Genomic DNA, 18,185 nt, shown 5'->3' with positions numbered 1-18,185 from the left:
TGTGGATGATAATGTGTCAATCTAAGTTCATCCTTGATTAAAAATGTACCACTCTGGTGGGGGAAGTTGATAATGGGGAAAGCTATGTGTGTGTGGGAGCAGGGAGTATTTGGGAAATCTCTGTATCTTCATCTCAATATAGCTGTTAACCTAAAATTGCTCTAAATTTTTTTCTTAATTAAAGAAAATAGATGGATATGTTTAGTAAGATGGCAGGTTAATGGCACCTTTGTCTTGCCTTCCTGACATTAACTGAAAACAAAAAGAATAATTAAAGCAGCAAACACCATCTTCAACCAAGAGAGAAAATAATCACAACCTCAAGGCTGTGAAGAATGGCAGTAAGGACCTGTAAAAAAAATAGACTTAGAGGAGGAAATGGAGAACAGATCGATCCCTTAAAGAACTTGATCCCTGTGTGGAATCTTTCATAAGAGTTTTAGACATACTAAAGAACAAAATTCTATGACCCTTAGCTTGTAATGTAAGTCTTATTTTGTGGAGGGCTTCTGGAGCAACCCTGTCTGACACTACAGACAGGAAGAAGAGATGAACCTGACTGAAAAAAACAGACAGGACATTTTTGCAAGAAAGGAGGCTATTGGGTGTGTGGTAGGCAGAATAATGGCCCTAAAAAGTTGTCCATGTCATAACCCTTAGAACCTATAGATTACATGGCAAGGGGAAATTAAGTTTTCAAATGGAATCAAGAGGGCTAATCAAGGACCTTTATATGGAAGATTACCTTGCATTATATAGGCAGAACCAATGTAATCACAAGGGTCCTTAAATGGGAAACAGGGAGGCAGAAAAGTCAGAACCAGCAAGAAAGCATTGAAAGAAAGACTCAAACAGCCATTGCTGATTTTGAAGATGGAAGGTGGCTACAAGTCAAGGAATGTAGGCAGCTCCTAGAAGCTGGAAAGATGAAACTGATTCTTCCCCAGGGGCCCCAGAAAGGAACACAGCCCTACCAGTGCCTAAATTTTAGCTCAGTGAAACCCATATTAAACTTCTGACCTCCAGAACTGTAAGATAATAAATTTGTATTGCTTTAAGCAACTAAGTTTGTGGTAATTTGGTACAGCAGCCATAAGAAACTGATACATGGTGTGACAAAACAAAGAAGAAATAGAAGATGGTAATCCATCTTGCAGTTGACAAGTTTAGTTTGCTAAAGAGGTGTGATAGTAAATTAAATCTTTTCACTGAAGACTGCTAAATGAGGCTTTGCTCTAATAATAATTACTACTAAGCATTTACCATGTACCAGGCACTGCACTAAATGCATTACATGAATTATTTGCTTTAATCTTGAGCAGAACCCTATGAAGTAGGTGTTATTGTTACACAATTTTAAAAATGCAGAGCATGAGACTCAGGGAGTAGAAGAAAACTGCCAAGGTTATAGAACTAAGAACAGTTGGCATCAGAATTCAGATCTGTATACTCTGATGTCAAATCCAGAACATCTTGTTAGCCCAGAGCAAAGACAGACTTATAAAGTATGGTATTGGTAAGAAATTGACAGCAGACTAAAATCAAAGCTGTCTGTTAATCCACTTGAGTTCTCTTCTCTCTTCTATGATACATCAACCAAGAGCTGATCATATTAATAAACAGTCAACATTCAAAGTAATAACAAGAAAAAAATTAGACAGTCCCTGCAAGACTGCAAGAAAAAGAAAACCAAGGTGCAGAATATAAAGTATACAAATTACATCATAAAGCAGATGACAATTATAGGTCAATATAACTCCAGGAAATCAAAGAAATGAAAGAAAAATGACCTCGTGATACAAGAGTTCAAAAAATGAATATATGGAGGTCCCAGGGAGAGGACTGGGGTTGGCTGCATGAACACAGCCTGAAAGGGGTTAGTGCCCCACAGCTAGCAGGAAGAGAGTCCAGGAAAAACTCTGGGCCTGGCTAAGAGGCAAGAGACAATTGTTTTGGGGTGCACAAGCACAGGGGATTCAGAGTACGACCTAAATGAACTACAAAGACGGGCAAAGGCCACGGCTTTCAGCATGGACACCGGAGATGGGCATGAAACACTAAAGCTGCTGCGCAACCACCAAGAAGTCTGTGTGAAAGCACAGGCCACTATCCACACCTTCCCTCCCAGGAGCCTGTGCAGCCCACCACTGCCAGGGTCCCATGATCCAGGGACAATTTCCCCAGGAGAACACACAGCATGCCTAGGGCTGTTGCAACATCATTCTGGCCTCTGCTGCTGCAGGCTCGCCCTGCATTCCATACCCCTCCCTCCTCCCAGGCCTGAGTGAGCCAGAGCCCCCGAATCAGCTGCTACTTTAGCCCCATCCTGTCTGGGCAGGGAACAGATGCCCTCAGGTGACCTACACACAGAGGCAGGGCCAAATCCAAAGCTGAACCCCAGGAGCTGTGCGAACAAAGAAGAGAAAGGGAATTTTCTCCCAGCAACCTCAGGAGCAGCAGATTAAATCTCCACAATCAACTGGATGTACCCTGCATCTGTGGAATATCTGAATAGACAATGAATCACCCCAAAATTGAGGTGGTGGACTTTAGGAGCAAATATAGACTTGGGGTTTGATTTCTGCATCTAATTTGTTTCTGGTTTTATGTTTATCTCAGTTTAGTATTTAGAGCTTATTATAATTGGCAATTTATTTACTGATTTGGTTGCTCTTTTCCTTTATATATATATAGTTTTTTCCTTTTTCTCTTTTAGTGAGTGTGTATGTGTAGGTTTCTTTGTGTGATTTTGTCTTTATAGCTTTCTTTTCACCATTTGTCTTAGGGTTCTGTCTGTCCTTTTCTATTTTGTTTTGTTTTTGGTATAGTTTTCATCACTTGTTATCATTGGTAGATTTGTTTTTATGGTTTGGTTGTTCTCTTGTTTCTTTCTTTCTCTTTTTAAATTAATTTTTATTTTTTTACTTTAATATATATTTTAAAAAATTTAATGACTTTTCTTTTCTTTCTTTCTTTTATTCTTTCTTTTATTTTTCTGCCTTTTCTTTGGAGCCATGTGTCTGACAGGGTCTTTGTGTTCTGCCCAGGTGTCAGACCTGAACCTCTGAGGTGGGAGAGCCAAATTCAGGACATTGAACCACCAGGGACCTCCTGGCTCCATGTAATATACATTGGCAAGAGCTCTCCTAGAGATCTCTGTCTCAATGCTAAGAACCAGCTCCACCCAATGGCCAGCAAGCTCCAGTGCTGGAAGCCCCATGCCAAACAACTAGCAAGATAGGAACACAACCCCACACATTAGCAGAAAAGCTGCCTAAAATCATAATAGGGTCACAGACACCAAAACACACCACCAGATGCAGCCTGCCCACCAGAAAGACAAGATCCAGCCTCATCCACAGAAATACAGGCACCAGTCCCCTCCACCAAAAACCTACACAGCCCACTGAACCAACCTTACCACTGGGGGGCAGACACCAAAAACAACAGGAACTATGAATGGAACGTGCATCCTGTGAAAAGGAGACCCCAAACACAGTAAGTTAACCAAAATGAGAAAACAAAGAAATACACAGCAGATGAAGGAGCAAGGTAAAAACCCACCAGACCAAACAAATGAAGAGGAAATAGGCAGTGTACCTGAAAAAGAATTCAGAGTAGTAATAGTAAAGATGATCCAAAATATTGGAAATAGAATGGAGAAAATACAAGAAACATTTAACAAGGACCTTGAAGAACTAAAGAGCAAACGAACAATGATGAAATTATGATGAACAACATAAATAACTTCATTTTAATAAATGAAATTAAAAATTCTCTAGAAGGAATCAATAGCACATAACTGAGGCAGAAGAATGGATAAGTGACATGGAAGATAAATAGTGGAAATAACTACTACAGAGCAGAATAAAGAAAGAAGAATAAAAAGACTTGAGGACAGACTCAGAGACGTCTGGGACAACATTAAATGCACCAACATTCGGGGCTTCCCTGGTGGCGCAGTGGTTGAGAGTCCGCCTGCCGATGCAGGAGACACGGGTTCGTGCCCTGGTCCGGGAGGATCCCACATGCCGCAGAGCGGCTGGGCCCGTGAGCCATGGCCGCTGGGCCTGTGCGTCCGGAGCCTGTGCTCCGCGACGGGAGAGGCCACAGCAGTGAGAGGCCCGCATACCGCAAAAAAAAAAAAAAAAAAAAAGCACCAACATTCGAATTATAAGGGTGCCAGAGGAAGAGAAGAAAAAAAAAAGAGACTGAGAAAATATTTGAAGAGATTATAGTTGAAAACTTGCCTAATATGGGAAAGGAAATAGACAATCAAGTCCAGGAAGTGCAGAGAGTCCCATACAGGATAAATTCAAGGAGAAATATGCCAAAACACATATTAATAAACTAACAAAAATTAAATACAAAGAAAAAATATTAAAAGCAGCAAGGAAAACCAACAAATAACATACAAGGGAATCCCCATAAGGTTAACAGCTGATCATTCAGCAGAAAATCTGCAAGCCAGAGAGTGTCACAGGACATATTTAAAGTGATGAAAGGGAAAACCTACAAAGAAGATTACTCTATGCAGCAAGGATCTCATTCACATTCGATGGAGAAATTAAAAGCTTTATAGACAACCAAAGCTAAGAGAATTCAGCACCACCAAAGAAGCTTTACAACAAATGCTAAAGGAACTTCTCTATGCAGGAAACACAAAAGAAGGAAAAGACGTACAATAACAAACCCAAAACAATTAATAACATGATAATAGGAACACACATATCAATAACTACCTTAAATATGAATGGATTAAATGCTTTAACCAAAGAACACAGGCTCACTCAATGGATACAAAAACAAGATCCATATATATGCTATCTAGAAGAGACCCACTTCAGACCTAGGGACACATACAGACACATACAGGCTGAAAGTGAAGGGATGGAAAAAGATATTCCATGCAAATGGAAATCAAAAGAAAGCTAGAGTAACAACAATACTATAACATAGACTTTAAAATAAAGAATGTTATAAGAGACAAGGAAGGACAATACATAATGATCAAGGGATCAATCCAAGAGGAAAATATAACAATTATACATATATATATATATATGCACCCAACACAGGAGCACCTCAATATATAAGGCAAATGCTAACAGCCATAAAAGAGGAAATCAACAGTAACACAATAATAGTAGGAGACTTTAACACCCCACTTACACAAATGGAGACATCATCCAAACAGAAAATTAATAAGGAAACACAAGTTTAAAAAAGATGGACTTAATAGATATTTATAAGACATTCCATCCAAAAACAACAGAATACAGTTTCTTCTCAAGTGTTCATGCAAAATTCTCTAGTATAGATCAAATCTTAGGTCACAAACCAAGCCTTGCTAAATTTAAGAAAATTGAAATCGTATCAAGTATCTTTTCTGACCACAACACTATGAGACTAGATATCAATTACAGGAAAAATTCTGTAAAAATTTTTAAAAAACATGGAAACTAAGCAATACACTAGTAAATAACCAAGAGATCACTGAAGAAATCAAAGAAGAAATTAAAAAAACCTGGAAACAAATGGAAATGAAAGCATAATGACTAAAAACCTTTGGGATGTAGCAAAAGCAGTTCTAGGAGGGACGTTTAGAGGAATAAAATCCTAGCTCAAGAAACAAAAAAACCTCAAATAAACAACCTAACCTTACACCTAAAGCAATTAGAGAAAGATGAACAAAAAACCCCCAAAGTTAGCAAAAGGGAAGAAATCATAAAAATCAGATCAGAAATAAATGAAAAAGAAATGAAGGAAACAATAGCAAAGATCAATAAAACTAAAAGCTGGTTCTTTGAGAAGATAAATGAAATTGATAAACCATGCTCCACACTCATCAAGAAAATAAAGGAGAAGACTCAAATAAATAGAATTAGAAATCAGAAAGGAGAAGGAACAACTGACATTGCAGAAATACAAAGGATCATGAGAGATTGCTACAAGCAACTCTATGCCAGTAAAATGGACAACCTGGAAGAAATGGACAAATTCTTAGAAAAGCACAACGTTCTGAGACTGAACCAGGAAAAAATAGAAAATATAATCAGACCAATCATAAGCACTGAAATTGAAACTGTGATTAAAAGTCTTCCACAGACAAAAGTCCAGGACCAGATGGCTTCACAGGCAAATTCTATCAAACATTTAGAGAAGAGCTAACACATATCCTTCTCAAACTCTTCCAAAATATAACAGAGGGAGGAACACTCCCAAACTCATTCTATGAGGCCACCATCACCCTGATACCAAACCAGATAAAGATGTCACAAAGAAAGAAAACTACAGGCCAATATCACTGATGAACATAGATGCAAAAATCCTCAACCAAATTCTAGCACACAGAATCCAACAGCACATTAAAAGGATCATACATGATGATGAAGTGGGGTTTATCCCAGGAATGCAAGGATGCTTCAATATATGCAAATCAATCAATGTGATACACCATATTAACAAACTGAAGGACAATAACCATATGATCATCTCAATAGATGCAGAAAAAGCTTCTGACAAAAGTCAACACATATGTATGACAAAAACACTCCAGAAAGTAGTCATAGAGGGAACTTACTTCAACATAATAAAGGCCATATATGACAAACCCACAGCTAACACGGTTCTCAATGGGGAAAACCTGAAAACATTTCCACTAAGATCAGGAACAAGACAAGGTTGCTCACTCTTACCATTATTATTAAACATAGTTTTTGGAAGTTCTAGCCACAGCAGTCAAAGAAGAAAAAGACATAAAATGAATCCAAATTGGAAAAGAAGAAGTAAAGCTGTCACTGTTTGCAGATGACAAGATACTATACATAGAGAATCCTAAAGATGCTACCAGAAAACTACTAGACTAATCAATGAATTTGGTAAAGTAGCAGGATACAAAATTAATTCACAGAAATCTCTTGCATTCCTATACACTAAAGATGAAAAATCTGAATGAGAAATTGAGGAAACATTCCCATTTACCATTGGAACAAAAGAATAAAATACCTAGGAATAAACCTACTTAAGGAGACAGAAGACTAGTATGCAGAAAACTGTAAGAAACTGATGAAAGAAATTAAAGATGATACAAACAGACGGAGAGATATACCATGTTCTTGAATAGGAAGAATCAACATTGTGAAAATGACTAGACTACCCAAAGCAATCTACAGATTCAATGCAATCCCTATCAAACTACCAATGGCATTTTTCACAGAACTAGGAGAAAAAAATTCACAATTTGTATGGAATTTGTATGGAATTCACAATTTGTATGACTTCGAATAGAAAAACAGTCTTGAGAAACTAAAATGGAGCTGGAGGAATCAGGCTCCTGCCCTTCAGAGTATACTACAAAGCTATAGTAATCAAGACAGTAAGGTACTGTCACCAAAATAGAAATATAAATCAATGGAACAGGATAGAAAACCCAGAGATAAACCCACGCACATATGGTTACCTTATTTTTGATAAAGGAGGCAAGAATATACAATGGAGAAAAGACAGACTCTTCAATAAGTCATGCTGGGAAAACTACATGTATATAGAAGACAGCTACATGTAAAAGAATGAAATTAGAAAACTTCCTAACACCATACACAAAAATAAACTCAAAATGGATTAAAAACCTAATTGTAAGGCCAGACACTATAGAACTCTTGGAGGAAAACATAAGAAGAACACTATGACATAAATCACAGCAAGATCCTTTTTGATCCACCCCTAGAGAAATGGAAATAAAAAGAAAAATAAACAAATGGGACCTAATGAAACTTAAAAGCTTTTGCACAGCAAAGGAAACCATAACCAAGACATAAAACCAACCCTCAAAATGGGAGAATATATTTGCAAACAAAGCAATTGACAAAAGATTAATCTCCAAAATATACAAGCAGATCATGCATCTCAATATCAAAAAAAGCAAATAACCCAATCTCAAAATGGGCAGTCAACTTAAATAGACATTTCTCCAAATAATATATACAGATTGCCAACAAACACATGAAAGGATGCTCAACATTGCTAATCAATAGGGAAATGTAAATCAAATCCACAATGAGGTATCACCTCACACCGGTCAGTATGGCCATCATCAAAAATTCTACAAATAGTAAATGCTAGATAGGGTGTGGAGAAAAGGGAACCCTCTTGCACTGTTGGTGGGAATGTAAATTGATACAGCTACTATAGAGAACAATATGGAGGTTCCTTAAAAAACTAAAAACAGAACTACCATATCACCCAGTAATCCCACTACTGGGCATATACTCTGAAAAAAACATAATTCAAAAAGAGTCATGTTCGACAATGTTCACTGCAGCACTATTTACAATAACCAGGGCATGGAAGCAACCTGTCTATTGACAGAAGAATGGCTAAAGAAGATGTGGCACATATATGAAATGGAATATTATTCAGTCATAGAAAGAAACAAGACTGTTATTTGTAGTGAGGTGGATGGACCTAGCATCTGTCAAACAGAGTGAAGTAAGTCAGAAAGAGAAAAACAAATACTGTATGCTAACACATATATATGGAAACTAAGGGAAAAAGAAACAGGTTCTGAAGAACCTAGGGGCAGGACAGGAATAAAGATACAGATGTAGAGAATGGACTTGAGGACATGGGCAGGCCAAAGGGTAATCTGGGACGAAGTGAGAGAGTGACATGGAGATATATACACTACCACATATATACAATGGAATATTACTCAGCCATAAAAAGAAATGAAACTGAGTTATTTATAATGAGGTGGATGGATCTGGAGTCTGTCATACAGAGTGAAGTAAGTCAGAAGGAGAAAAACAAATACCGTATGCTAACACATATATATGGACTCTAAGGGAAAAAAATGTCATGAAGAGGTTAGTGGTAGGACGGGAATAAAACACAGACTTAGGGCTTCCCTGGTGGCGCAGTGGTTGAGAATCCGCCTGCCGATGCAGGAGACACGGGTTCGTGCCCTGGTCCGGGAAGATCCCACATGCCGCGGAGCAACTAAGCCCGTGAGCCATGGCCGCTGGGCCTGTGCGTCCGGAGCCTGTGCTCCGCAGCGGGAGAGGCCACAACAGTGAGAGGCCCGCATACCGCAAAAAAAAAAAAAAAAAAAAAAAAAAAAAAAAAAAAAAAAAAAAAAAAAAAAAACACAGACTTACTCAAGCATGGACTTGAGGATATGGGGAGGGGGAGGGGTGGGCTGTGACGAAGTGGGGGAGTGGCAGGGACATATATACACTATCAAATGTAAATTAGATAGCTGGTGGGAAGCTGCTGCATAGCACAGGGAGATCACTTCTGTGCTTTGTGACCGCCTGGGGGGGTGGGATAGGGAGGGTGGGAGAGAGGGTGATGCAAGAGGGAGGAGATGTGGGAGCATGTGTGTATGTATAACTGATTTAGTTTGTTGTAGAGGGAAAACTAACACACTATTGTAAAACAATTATACTCCAATAAAGATGTTAAAAAAAAAAAAATGAATGCAAGGGAGAGAAATAAGAGAAGTCCATGCAAAAAAAAAAAAATATATATATATATATATAATAGAGAACTAGTGGGAAGCAGCTGCATCTCATGGGGAGATGAGCTTGGTGCTTTGTGTCCACCTAGAAGGGTGGGATAGGGAGGGTGGGAGGGAGACACAAGAGGGAGGAGATATGGGGATATACGTATATGTATAGCTGATTCACTTTGTTATAAATCAGAAAGTAACACAGCATTGTAAAGAATTATACTCCAATAAAGATGTTAAAAAATGAATATAGTGGATTAAAGAAAAATAAGGCAACAGAATGTGATGAATTGAGCTGACAGAGTTCAGGAATCAAATAGAAGGGGAAATTTCAGAAATGAAAGTCCTGTTAATAGCAGCAAAAAAGGGCGATAGATACTCTGGAAATCACAGGAAAGGACATGGAGGACAGAATCGAAAAAAGAAACACAAGTGAATGGAAATGAGTAAAAGGAAAATAATGGATATGGAATTTATATAAAGATTTAACAGGTAAATCATTGGAATCAATTAGGAAGATAGTACAAATGAAACACTAAAAATTCCAAGTTATATAGAAAATAATCATGAAATAGATGAAATGATGGATTTACAGTGTGTCTAAAGATATACAATCATAAACACCAAGAGACAGCTGGTAAAGTTAAAGTACTTCCATGGCAAAGAGAGAATCCACTGATATAGGCACCCCCTCCTCCTCAAAAAGTCAAGCCTCTTATTGAGAATCAGACTAGGGCTTCCCTGGTGGCTCAGTGGTTGAGAGTCTGCCTGCCGATGCAGGGGACATGGGTTTGTGCACTGCTCCGGGAGGATCCCACGTGCTGCAGAGCAGCTGGGCCTGTGAGCCATGGCTGCTGGACCTGTGCATCCGGAGCCTGTGCTCCACAAAAGGAGAGGCCACAGCAGTGAGAGGCCCGTGTACCCCCCACCCCCCAAAAAAAGAATCAGACTAGCATCATACTTAACCACAGCAAATGCAGCATTAGAAGTCAATGGAATACTGTCTATAGAGTTCTAAGGTAAAGAAAGCTTTATCAAGGAATTTATAAAAAACCAGAACTCATTCCAATTAAGGCAAGAAATAGATATTTTACACATGAAAAAAGTCTAGAAATTAGCAATCATGAGCCTTTTAAAATGAACTTGAAAAAATTTCAGATACATGGAAAATCAATAGGGAACTCTTGAAAATAAGTGAGGTGGTGAAAATTGTTCTAAATTAATACAGGCTAAGGCTAAACTACTGAGGGAATAATAATGTAGAAATGAAAGTATAAGTAAATATCTCAAAATTTGAAGTAGTGAGGGATGAGGACAGAAGACAGTAGAAATGGATAGATTTCCTCATCTTTCAGAGCAGAGGAGCTACATATACTGTTAAATGAGATACATCAAATAATCACTGTCTGAGTGTATTACTCTAATGTATAAAGGTAACCATTAGTAGAAATGAAATTGTGTGGAGGAAAAAAATGTAAGAAATGGGAGTGTCAGTGTACAAATCCCTTGTCTTCTATGTTTAAAGATTACAATTAAAGAAATACAGATTTGAGGACATTATCCCAAGTTGTAAATATCATTACTAGAATTTATATGAAGAGACAAGAAATTTCTAAATTATCTGGAATAAACTCATAAACATGCAAATCACAATAAATATATACCACTTTGTCAGAAAATGAGAACCGGTCTTAAGAATTTAAAACACAACGACAGAATTAAGGCCAAATGTATCAGTCATATACATAAATATTAACAGTACATACATAATAAAAAAAAAGTTGCTCTAGGGATTAATAAAGAAGGAATACCCAAAATATTATGTATAAAATAGACATATCTAAAACAGTAATCTTGACCAAGTTAGGTTAATCCTATGACCATATAGTTAGTTCAATCTTAGCAAATCTAAAAATAAAAATACATGATGCTAAAAAAATATGGTCAATACCCATAGGAAACAAAACAAAACAAAAACAATGGGTGAAATATTAAATATTGAAGACAATAATTTTAAAACTTTCTCTCCTTCTCCTTGTATCTCTCTCTCTCTCTCTCTCATTTATACATTTATATATCTTAATTAAAATAGAGCTTTAGGGCTCCCCTGGTGGCGCAGTAGTTGAGAATCCGCCTGCCAATGCAGGGGACACGGGTTTGTGCCCCGGTACGGGAAGATCCCACATGCCGCGGAGCAGCTAGGCCAGTGAACCATGGCCACTGAGCCTGCGCGTCCGGAGCCTGTGCTCCGCAACGGGAGAGGCCACAACAGTGAGAGGCCCGCGTATCACAAAAAAAAAAATAAATAAATAAAAAAAATAAAAAAAGTAAAATAAAATAAAATAGAGCTTTAGGTTTAATGAAAAAAAGTCACATTTTCTTTAAAATTAGCCATACATAAGCCAATGGTGCCTACCATGCTTATTATAATTAAACAATGTCCCAAAGCCTAGATGTACTTGCCAATAAATTAGAAAAGATAAAGAAATAAAAAGTATAAAACTTGAAGAAAGCAAAATTATTATGGCATAGAGGTAAAATTCTATATGTGAAGACTCAAAAGGAAAAAAATTAGAATTTATGAGAATTCAAAAAGTAACAGATTACAAAATTAAAACTTAAAAAAATTCTCTTGTGCTTGCTTCGGCAGCACATATACTAAAATTGGAATGATACAGAGAGGATTAGCATGGCCCCTATGCAAGGATGACATGCAAATTCATGAAGCGTTCCATATTTTTCCCTTTTATTCTGAGCTGTATGGATTAAAGGCTCTTGGTGCTCCAGCCAGGTGTCAGGGCTGTGTCTCTGAGGTGGGAGAACCAACTTCAGGACACTGGTCCACAAGAGACCTCCCAGTTCCATGTAATATCAAATGGCGAAAAATCCCAGAGATATCCATCTCAACACCAAGACCTAGCCTCAGTCAATAACCAGCAGGCTACAGTGCTGGACACCCTATGCCCAACAACAAGCAAGACAGGACTACAGACCCATCCATTAGCAGAGAGGTTGCTTAAAATCATAATAAGGCTACAGACACCCCAAAATACACCACCAGACGTGGACCTGCCTACCAGAAAGACAAGATCCAGCCTCATCCACCAGAACACAGGCACAAGTCCCCTCATCCAGGAAACCTACTCAACCCACTGAACCAACCTTAGCCACTGGGGACAGACACCAAAAACAACGGGAACTACGAACCTGGAGCCTGCAAAAAGGAGACCCCAAACACAGTAAGATAAGCAAAATGAGGAGACAGAAAAACACAGAGCAGATGAAGGAGTAAGATAAAAAACCACCACACCTAACAAATGAAGAGGATATAGGCAGTCTACCTGAAAAAGAATTCAGATTAATGATAGTAAAGATGATCCAAAATCTTGGAAATACAATAGACAAAATGCAAGAAACATTTAACAAGGGCCTAGAAGAAATAAAGAGGAAGCAAGCTATGATGAGGAACACAATAAATGAAATGAAAAATACTCTAGATGGGATCAATAGCAGAATAACTGAGGTAGAAGAACGGATAAGTGACCTGGAAGATAAAATAGTGGAAATAACTACTGCAGAACAGAAGAAAGAAAAAAGAATGAAAAGAACTGAGGACAGTCTCAGAGACCTCTGGGACAACATTAAACGCACCACCATTCGAATTATAGGGGGTTCTAGAAGAAGAAAAGAAAAAGAAAGGGACTGAGAAAATATTTGAAGAGATTATAGTTGAAAATTTCCCTAATATGGGAAAGGAAATAGTTAATCAAGTCCAGGAAGCACAGAGAGTCTCATACAGGATAAATCCAAGGAGAAACATGCCAAGACACATATTAATCAAACTATCAAAAATTAATTAAAAGAAAACATATTAAAAGCAGCAAGGGAAAAACAACAAATAACACACAAGGGAATGCCCATAAGGTTAACAGCTGATCTTTCAGCAGAAACTCTGCAAGACAGAAAGGAGTGGCAGGACATATTTAAAGCGATGAAGGAGAAAAAGCTACAACCAAGATTACTCGACCCAGCAAGGATCTCATTCAGATTTGATGGAGAAATTAAACCTTTACAGACAAGCAAAAGCTGAGAGAGTTCAGCACTATGAGACCAGCTTTACAACAAATGCTAAAGGAACTTCTCTAGGCAAGCAACGCAAGAGAAGGAAAGACCCACAAGAACAAACTCTAAACAATTAAGTAAATGGTAATAGGAATATACATATTGATAATTACCTTAAATGTAAATGGATTAAATGCTCCCACCAAAAGACACAGACTGGCTGAATGGATACAAAAACAAGACCCATATATATGCTGTCTACAAGAGACCCACTTCAGACCTAGGGACACATACAGACTGAAAGTAAGAGGATGGAAAAAGATATCCCATGCAAATGGAAATCAGAAGAAAGCTGGAGTAGCAATTCTCATATCAGACAAATTAGACTTTAAAATAAAGACTATTACAAGAGATAAAGAAGGACACTACATAATGATTAAGGGATCGATCCATGAAGAAGATGTAACAATTGTAAACATTTATGCAGCCAACATAGCAGCAATTCAACACATAAGGCAAATACTAAGAGCCATTAAAGGGGAAATTGATGATAACACAATAATAGTAGGGGACTTTAACACCCCACTTTCACCAAGGGACATATCATCCATAATGAAAATAAATAAGGAAACACAAATTTTAAATGACACATTAAACAAGATGGACTTAATTGATATTTATTGGACATTCCATCCAAAAACAACAGAATACATATTTTTCTCAAGTGCCCATAGAACATTCTCCAGGATTGATCATATATTGGGTCAAAAATCTAGCCTTGGTAAATTTAAGAAAATTGAAATCGTATCAAGTATCTTTTCCGACCACAATGCTATGAGACTAGATATCAATAACAGGAAAAGATCTGTAAAAAATACAAACACATGGAGGCTAAACAATACACTACTTAATAACGAAGTTATCATTGAAGAAATCAAAGAGGAAATTTAAAAACACATAGAAACAAATGACAATGGAGACACAACGACACAAAACCTATCAGATGCAGCAAAAGCAGTTCTAAGAGGGAAGTTTATAGTAATACAATCCTACCTTAAGAAACAGGAAACATCTCGAATAAACAACCCAACTTTGCAAATAAAGCAAGTAGAGAAAGAAGAGCAAAAAAACCCCAAATTTAGCAGAAGGAAAGAAATCATAAACATCGGATCAGAAATAAATGAAAAAGAAATGAAGGAAACAATAGCAAAGATCAATAAAACTAAAAGCTGGTTCTTTGAGAAGATAAATAAAATTGATAAACCATTAGCCAGACTCATCAAGAATAAAAGGGAGAAGACTCAAATCAATGGAATTAGAAATGCAAAAGGAGATATAACAACTGACACTGCAGAATACAAAAGATTATTAAAGATTACTACAAGCAACAGTATGCCAATAAAATGGACAACCTGGAAGAAATGGACAAATTCTTAGAAATGCACAACGTGACGAGACTGAACCAGGAAGAAATAGAAAATATGAACAGACCAATCACAAGCACTGAAATTGAAAATGTGATTAAAAATCTTAAAACAAACAAAAGCCCAGGACCAGACGGCTTCACACATGAATTCTGTCAAACATTTAGAGAAGAGATAACACCTATCCTTATCAAACTCTTCTAAAAGAGAGCAGAGGAAACAACACCACCAAACACATTCTATGAGGTCACCATCACCCTGATACCAAAACCAGAAAAAGACGTCACAAAGAAAGAAAACTACAGGCCAATATCACTGATGAACATAGATGCAAAAATCCTCAATAAAATACTAGCACACAGAATCCAGGAGCACATTAAAAGGACCATACACCATGATCAAGTGGGGTTTATTCCAGGAATGCAAGGATTCTTCAATATATGCAAATCAATCAACGTGATACACCATATCAACAAACTGAAGAAGAAAAACCATATAATCATCTCAATAGATGCAGAGAAAGCTTTTGACAAAATTCAACACCCATTTATGAGAAAAACCCTGCAGAAAGTAGGCATAGCGGGAACTTTCCTCAACATAATAAAGGCCATATATGACAAACACAGCCAACATCGTTCTCAATGGTGAAAAACTGAAACCATTTCCACTAAGATCAGGAACAAGACAAGGTTGCCCACTCTCACCACTATTACTCAACATAGTTTTGGAAGTTCTAGCCACAGCAATCAAAGAAGAAAAAGACATAAAATGAATCCAAATTGGAAAAGAGGAAGTAAAGCTGTCACTGTTTGCAGATGACATGATACTACTATACATAGAGAGTCCTAAGGATGCTACCAGAAAACTACTAGAGCTAATCAATGAATCTGGTAAAGTAGCAGGATACAAAATTAATGCACAGAAATCTCTGGCATTCTTATACACTAATGATGAAAAATCTGAGAGTGAAATTAAGAAAACACTCCCATTTACCATTGCAACAAAAAGAAGAAAATATCTAGGAATAAACCTACCTAAGGAAACAGAAGACCTGTATGCAGAAAATTATAAGACACTGATGAAAGAAATTAAAGATGAAACAAATAGATGGAGAGATATACCATGTACTTGGATTGGAAAAATTAACATTGTGAAAATGACTACCCAAAGAAATCTACAGATTCAATGCAATCCCTATCAAACTACCACTGGCATGTTTACAGAAATAGAACAAAGAATTTCACAATTTGTATGGAAACACAAAAGACCCCGAATAGCCAAAGCAATCTTGAGAACGAAAAATGGAGCTGGAGGAATCAGGCACCCTGACTTCAGACTATACTACAAAGCTACAGTAATCAGGACAGTATAGTACTGGCACAAAAACAGAAATATAGATCAATGGAACAGGATAGAAAGCCCAGAGATAAATCCACACACATATGGTCACCTTATCTTTGATAAAGGAGGGAAGGATATACAGTGGAGAAAAGACAGCCTCTTCAATAAGTGGTGCTGGGAAAACTGGACAGCTACATGTAAAAGTATGAAGTTAGAACACTCCCTGACACCATATACCAAAATAAACTCAAAATGGAATAAAGACCTAAATGTAAAGCCAGACACTATCAAACCCTTAGAGGAAAACATAGGTAGAACACTCTATGACATAAATCACAGCAAGATCCTTTTTGACCCACCTCCTAGAGAAATAGAAATAAAAAGAAAAATAAACAAATGGGAGCTAATGAAACTTAAAAGCTTTTGCACAGCAAAGGATACCATAAATAAGACCAAAAGACAACCCTCAGAATGGGAGAAAGTAGTTGCAAATGAAGCAACTGACAAAGGATTAATCTCCAAAATCTATAAGCAACTCATGAAGCTCAACAACAAATAAACAAAAAAGCCAATCCAAAAATGGGCAGAAGAACTAAATAGACATTTCTCCAAAGAAGATATACAGATTGCCCACAAACAAATGAAAGAATGCTCAACATCATTAATCATTAGAAAAATGCAAATCAAAGATACAATGAGATATCATCTCATACCAGTCAGAATGACTATCATCAAAAACTCTAGAAACCAGAAATGCTGGAGAAGATGTGGAAAAAAAGGAACACTCTTGCACTGCTGGTGGGAATGTAAACTGATACAGTCAGTATGGAGAACAGTATGGAGGTTCTTTAAAAAACTACAAATAGAACTACTATATGACCCAGCAATCCCACTACTGGGCATATACCCTGAAAAAACCATAATTCAAAAAGAGTCATGCACCTCAATGTTCATTGCAGCTCTATTTACAATAGCCAGGACATGGAAGCAACCTAAGTGTCCATTAACAAATGAATGGATAAAGAGGATGTGGCACATATATACAATGGAATATTACTCAGCCATAAAAAGAAATGAAATTGAGTTATTTGTAGTGAGGTGGATGGACCCAGAGTCTGTCATACAAAGTGAAGTAAGTCAGAAGGAGAAAAACAAATACCATATGCTAACACATATACATGGAAACTAAGAAAAATAATGTCATGAAGAGCCTAGGGGTAGGATGGGAATAAAACACAGGCCTACTAGAGCATGGACTTGAGGATTTGGGGAGAGGGAAGGTTAACCTGTGACGAACTGAGAGAGTGACATGGATATATATACACTACCAAACGTAGGGTGGATAGCTAGGGGGAAGAAGCTGCATGGCACAGGAGATCAGTGGGGTGCTTTGTGACCACATAGAGCAGTGGGATAGGGAGGGTGTGAGGGAGGGAGACGCAAGAGGGAAGAGATGTGGGAACATATGTATATGTATAACTGATTCACTTTGTTGTAAAGCAGTAACTAACACACCATTGTAAAGCAATTATACTCTAATAAAGATGTTAAAAAAATAAAAATAAAACTCTCTTGCATACTAGCAGTCAATTGAAGGGAATACAGCATTGTCAATAACAACAAAAATCATAATATATTGAAAGTTTGGCTTGTTAAGGAATATTCAGAATCTATTAGGAGTCCCTCATCTAGGAACATAAATTAATCTTGCATAAATAGAAATGTCCACTCTTTTCTATAGGGATACTTATTATTGTGAATATGTCAAGAATAACTATAAAACATAATGTAATGAAAGTTAGGAAAATAGATTTTTCACAAATAAAGGATGAACAAATACTGTCAAA

At 37.3% G+C, this 18,185-nt stretch overlaps 1 non-coding gene across 1 annotated transcript; it reads left to right on the top strand.

Annotated features, from left to right (window-relative positions):
• Positions 1 to 12,145: 12,145 nt before the first annotated feature.
• LOC131746643 (U6 spliceosomal RNA) lies at positions 12,146 to 12,252 on the top strand. Its single transcript, XR_009332602.1, has one exon. It is a non-coding gene; the product is annotated as a U6 spliceosomal RNA (small nuclear RNA).
• The last annotated feature ends 5,933 nt before the right edge of the window (positions 12,253 to 18,185 follow it).

This window comes from Kogia breviceps, chromosome 1, assembly GCF_026419965.1.
Source record: "Kogia breviceps isolate mKogBre1 chromosome 1, mKogBre1 haplotype 1, whole genome shotgun sequence".
Classification (NCBI taxonomy): domain Eukaryota; kingdom Metazoa; phylum Chordata; class Mammalia; order Artiodactyla; family Physeteridae; genus Kogia; species Kogia breviceps.
This window is presented reverse-complemented; position numbering and strand designations above follow the sequence as displayed.